Source organism: Suricata suricatta, chromosome 4 (genome assembly GCF_006229205.1).
Source record: "Suricata suricatta isolate VVHF042 chromosome 4, meerkat_22Aug2017_6uvM2_HiC, whole genome shotgun sequence".
NCBI classification, from domain to species: domain Eukaryota; kingdom Metazoa; phylum Chordata; class Mammalia; order Carnivora; family Herpestidae; genus Suricata; species Suricata suricatta.
The window spans coordinates 105,256,719-105,262,560 of record NC_043703.1 but is presented as its reverse complement, the minus strand read 5'-3'; positions in this window follow the sequence as shown (position 1 = coordinate 105,262,560).

Genomic DNA, 5,842 nt, shown 5'->3' with positions numbered 1-5,842 from the left:
ATGACTTAAATAGATTTCACAATCTGTTCCATTTTCTAGACAGGATTTAAGAGAAACACCCACTTAATTTGAATTTCAAGTCCGCATCACATCCTGTTCGAGAATCCAAATAGCCAATAGCATAACCTGAATCTTGTTCCTGGGGATATTTAATTTTGAGTTCAAAGGTGGTAAAATAGCACTGGACTACAGGGAGGGTTGACTGAGATGGTTTGCCCCTCTGGGTTGTGAGGACTAATCACCTTCCTGTGCTACTGAGGCCGCGCATTCTTTTTCTGTGCAACATGAAATCTTACTCACTTCCTGCCCGGTCAGAGGCTCCTGGCTCTGTTAGAGAAGTACAAATCCTGCCTCACCCTTTACCAGGTCTGCTGTGTTCAGCCCCTCTGCCACCATTTCTTTTCTTGCCAGCCACCCTTTGATTCACGTTCACTCCTCTGAACGGACCTGGGCCTGACGGGGCTGCGGTTGTGTGCAGCAGCTGCTTGGAGCCGGCAAGGGCAAAGTCATCCCTGAGACAGGAGCGGGGCAGCAGGAGGGCTCTCAGAGCAGCAGCGAATCAAATATCCCCGTTGAGGATGGTCTGAGAGGAAGTAATTTGCCTGATTTTGTTCCCCCCTGGTGATAGCTCCCTGAATCTCCTGAAATGGCACAGCCAACAGGCAACTTTTGCTGACTTCGCTGTCCCTTTCTGCTCCTGTCTCCTGGCTGACTTGTCCTCTCGCCTCAGAAGCCTGCTGAGAGGACCCAGGAGATTACCTTCCATGGGGGTCTAAGGTTTGCGGAGTTGCTTCGCCCCTATTTCAGAGTGCCCGGTTTTTCACCTGTTGCTTACCTCACCACACAAAGGGGAAAAACCAAAATGCAAATACTCCTTCTCAGAAATTCACTCAAAGCTCAGAACGCTGAACATGAGAGATTTCCCTTTAAAGCAGTCCCCTTTGTGTGGATTTGCCTGTAGCCACTATGCCTTATTTGTGGAGTTCTTTTTATTTTTCAGCTTCTTTGAGAGTACATTTTCTTTTCCCTCGGACAGGCTGATGTACTGAGGATGGGTTCCTGGAGGTTATAGTGCAGGCCAACAAATGGTGCCAATCTCTGAGTTGGCATCTCTGGGCTGTGATCTTGGCTTTGTCTTTGCCATGTTTACCCCCCTGGTGTCCCCTCTCTCTGCACTTGACTTTATACAAAGCCCATTCTTCCCTCTGAAAAAGGAAGGGCACACCCTGCCTCCTACCTCCTCCCACCCAGCAGCACGCATCAGTCACTGTTGTATTAGCCACCCACACGCTCCAGACTCCATGTAGGGATGGGGGCATTGACATCCGGTCTTGATGACTATGGGCAAGTGGGCCTTTCTTTGCTTTTGGTTAGTAAGGTCATTTTCTTTATAACTTTATGGCACAGATTGGAAAAAAAAAAGCTGCAGTGATTTTTGTTTGGAATCTAAAGCTGTCATCATCTTCCAAAAATGTGAGCATTTTTGAAATGGTTACATTTGCAGTGCTCAGGGTGCATTTTAGCACTTGGGTACACCTGAAGGTTGGGTGCAGCTCTACCCCTCGCCCTGCTGGTGGATAGCAGCGGAGGGCCTTGTGTGCCTCACGGAAGGCTGCAGGGCACCACACATCTGTTGCCTGAAGATGGAGAGCCAGGACATGTCTGGAATATGATCTCTATTGAACACCAAACCCTTCTCAGCTGACAGACTGTGGGAGCTAGGAAAAGAGCAAAATAGAGGTTAAAATAAAAACAATAAGGGGTGCCTGGGTGGCTCCATTGGTTAAGTGTCCAACTCCTGCTTTTGGCTCAGATCATGATCTCATCGTTTGTGAGATTGAGCCCAGACTCAGGCTCTGCTCTGATAGCATGGAGCCTGCTTAGGATTCTCTCCCCCTCTCTCCCTGCCTCTCCCATGCATTGGCTCATGTGCTCTCTCTCTCTCTCTCTCTCAAAATAAATAAACTTTAAAATAATCATAATAATAACATTAGCTAATGCTTATTCAGAATTTACTGTGTTCTATGCATAGTGATAAGAGCTTCTATGCACATTCTTATTTCTTCTTCATAACCATATTGTGGGCTAGCTTCCATCACTATTCCCATTTTACCAAAGCCTAGAGACACTAAGTGACATGTCCACAGTTGAACGACTGGCACTGCCATGATATGCCTCTAGAATCCTCATGCTTAACTTCTACATATTGACTTCCAGATTCTGTCTCAGTCTAGAATTTTGTCATCATATATGAAGCCAAGGTGGAGGGTCCTCTATGAAAAAACAATGACAACAGTGCAGTGCTAATTAAACTGATTAGAAAGCATCCCCAAAGGGGCATTGCCTTCAGGGTTCTGGTCTTGTTAACTCTTGAACAAGGTTGGTGTCAGTATTTCTCATAGGGCTTATATTTTTGTCTGTCCTTGGCATTGGGAAGACTGGTTTGATTTTGCGAGGCGTATCTGAGAAATTCACTCATGCGTCTTCTCCATCTGCAGTATGACTTGTTCATTTGTTCAGTCAACAAATATTTATTAGGTCCCTGCTGCATACAACCTACTGAGCTAAGTGCTGAGGAAAGGAGGCAAAGAGGTAAAGGGCACAGTTACTGCCCATCAGATATTGCCACCGGTGGAGAATTAAATTAATTAGAATCCCACTGAATAACTAGTTAAGCTGACCTGGTGAGAACAGTGGGCCTTTTTAAATGCTAATATATAATTCACTTTGCCAAGGTAGACAGCAGGCCAGGGGCTTCAGCACTCCCAAATGAATGGGAATGTTATTCTTTATGCCTTATCAGTAGGACATACTTAAAAGTTGTTTTCCTTTTCTTTTTTTTTTTAAATTAATTTTGAGAGAGAGACAGAGTGAGAGGGTGAAAGGCAGAGAGGGGGCATGAAGAGAATCCCAAGCAGGCTCTGTACTGTCAGCGCGGAATCAGACACAGGACTTGAACCCATACACCATGAGATCATGGCCTGAGCTGAAATCAAGAGTCAGACGCTTACCTGACGGAACCACCCAGGCGCCTCTTAAAAGTTGTTTTTCAAGTGGTGGGAATGAGTAGGCATTGATGTTTCCTCATGTATTTGCTCCAGTCCTTCTTATAAATAATAATAGCAGAAAAATTTTCTTGTCCTGTAAATCAAAGATAAGTGATATTGGTATCCTATATATCCTATGGGCATATCCTAAATAGGGGATAAGTCCATGCATATCCCCCTCTGTGCTGACCTGTGACTGATTACCTGCTGCTAATTCATTCTAAATGAAACATGACCAAGAAATCTTTACTTCTCCTATGTGCATTCTGATGATCTCTTTTGGAATTTCAGTGTAAATCAAGTTTGTTTTCCCCACCTACAGTGTGCAAGGTGGTGTTCTAGGCACTGTGGGCAACTATAAAGAAGTATAAGACCCAACCTCTGCCCTCAAAGGGATTATAGTTAGTCCTATTAGGACGATACAATTATAAGCATAAAAGCAGGTAATTAATAATGAAAAGGTGCAATATGAGTAATTCAGAAGTGAGAGAAACAAACCAGAGGAATATGAAGGAAGAAGATTCCTGTGGAGCCCATAAAGATATTGGGCTTTTATTTGGTCACCAAAGGCAGGTTAGTATTTAGACCATAAAGAGAAAGGACGAGGGCAACCCAGTTCAAGGCAGTGCTGTGGTATGTGGAGGGCAGTGGCTAGAACAGTGTGGCAGAAAAAGGTTTGTTTAGGAAAATAATGGAATCTAAGGTTAGAAACTAATTTGGAGACAATTATGGAGGCTCTTCAATGATAGGCGAAGGGACTTTTCCCACAGTCCATAAATAGTTTTTAAAAATTGTGTCTATAGAAAAGTTTTAGGAAGAGTATAGCAGAGTTCAAGAGGAACTCAGAGCTGACCAAGAGGACAATAGGAGGCTGATGCTTGAGGGTGTTAGCAATTTCCTGGAAGGAGGACTCTGCCATGAGTAGAGTATTTGGGTCAGGCTGTATAGTCATCTTCACCATATTCAAGCACACAATGATGCCATTATTCGATGGTATATCTAAATTCCCCATTTGCCTTGGTCTCCATCCACCCCAGACTGCCTATGGAAGCCAACAAAAGATCTTTATGTGTTGATTGTTGTTAGAAGCCCACACAATGAAGAGCCTAACGATAAAGACCTTGAGCCCAAACAGTTTCTAGAGAGGAACTGTTTTTAGAATACAAAGGGAAAACACCGTGCCTCACAAGCATTTAACAATTTAGCAACCAATCTCAAGCTCAGGGATAAACTCAACTGGAAAAAACGGAAGACTACGAGAGTTTTGGGGTTCAGTGGGCTCTAAGGATTTCCTTTTTTAAAAAAAATTATTTATTTTTGGGAGAGAGAGACAGAGTGCGAGTCGGGGGTGGGCAGAGGGAGAGGGAGACACAGAATTCGAAGCAGGCTCCAGGCTCTGAGCTGTCAGCACAGAGCCCTACGCAGGGCTCGAACCCACAAATCTTGAGATCATGACCTGAGCCGAAGTCAGAGGCTTAAGTGACTGAGCCACCCAGGTCCTTCAAAGGATTTCCCTTTTCGAAGGGGAAAGATTTAAGATTTAAAAAATTCTTTTCACTATTTGTAAAAGATGAATTATGTTGCTTTTTCCTTTGAAATATGCTTGTTGATACGTGCCAGATACTGTAATAAAATGATTTTATTGTCATTTGGCCACAGCATTAGATGAATTTCGTAATGAAGGCATGAAGTGAAAGTAAGCAAGCAAGCATGTTTACACGGAATCAGAGAAATGTTCTCTGCACCAAGTAAGGCTGAGCAGGCTACGGCTTCACTCTCTTGGGGCTTAGATTTCAAAAAAAGAGAACTTTGTGTTTTTGTATGGCAGTCCTATCACCTGGTATCCTTCCACACCTCCCTTCCCCTGGCTACCATTCCGTTCTTTCTGGAAGCAGGATTGGTCTATGACTGTCCAGTGTCCTAAATCCGGACATTTAAAGCATCCGGAGAATTCAATTTTGATACTGGGTTGCAAACTCTCCATTTCAGAAACCCTGAGTTTCCCCTAGAACCTCCTCCCTGCTCCTGTGACCTGTCCACAGCTAGAAACCCCAGTGCTGGCTCCACTTCTCAGGAGGCTTGTCAAAGGTGTAAATACAAGCCAAGGATCAGTCATGAGTGAGTGGCTGGGAGCTGCCCAAGGGGTTCAGCACCTGTGGAAACATTCCCCTGAGGTGTGAAAACTCTTTGACATTACAGATATGGCTCATATTTCCCTCCCACTGAACTAAAGTATAACTGAAAAAGTTAAGTATTCCCTCCAGTCCTCTACGCGGGGGGGGGGGGGGGGGGGGGGGGGGGGGGGGGGGGGCAGGGAGGAAAGTAAGGCCTCTATGGAGCAGAAGGCAAAGCTCCCTTCTCTAGCTAAGCTCCCTCTCTTCTGCGGCAGCACAGGGCTCAGTTCACACTCGAGCAAAAACGACAGTCACTGAAAGTCACACGGAGGAGCCCCTCCTTATCTGCAGTTTCGCTTCCCGAGTTTTTATTGCCCCTTCGCAACCACGGTCGGGAAGCAGGTGCTCCTGATTCACGGTCAGAAGGTCGGTAGCCGCCTAGCGCCACGTCACAGCGCCTGCGCCCTTCATAGGTCATCTCCTGGTGCCGACATGTGACCACCTCACATCCCCACAAGAAGGAGTACCTGGGTTTTCAGGTAGAGAGACGGTATTCACGTAACTTGAATACAGAGCAGGCATACTTCGGAGATGTTGTGGTTTCGTGCCAGAGCACCTGACAAAGTGAATGCCGCCACGCAGCGCGCCAAACGAGGTTTTGGTTTCCCAGTGCGTGGAAAA